Consider the following 233-nt stretch of genomic DNA (forward strand, 5'->3'; position numbering starts at 1 on the left):
CCGACGTGAATTTTAAGAGAGTTTTATTTTATTACGCGGAGTGGCAAGAAGCCTATCGTCAGTTACAATTCGACTCTCGTGTAAAAGTGGACGAAGAACTGAGCAGGGGAAGCGACAGCGGTAAAGCGGCGATAAAGAAGAATATAATTGAATTTCACGAGGGTTTATCTCGTCCGGAAGATTACTCGAACGATCCGTTTTCTCCAAAATTGGTGATAATCGATGATCTTATG

Source organism: Trachymyrmex cornetzi, unplaced genomic scaffold (genome assembly GCF_001594075.2).
Source record: "Trachymyrmex cornetzi isolate Tcor2-1 unplaced genomic scaffold, Tcor1.1 scaffold46, whole genome shotgun sequence".
In the NCBI taxonomy this organism is placed as follows: domain Eukaryota; kingdom Metazoa; phylum Arthropoda; class Insecta; order Hymenoptera; family Formicidae; genus Trachymyrmex; species Trachymyrmex cornetzi.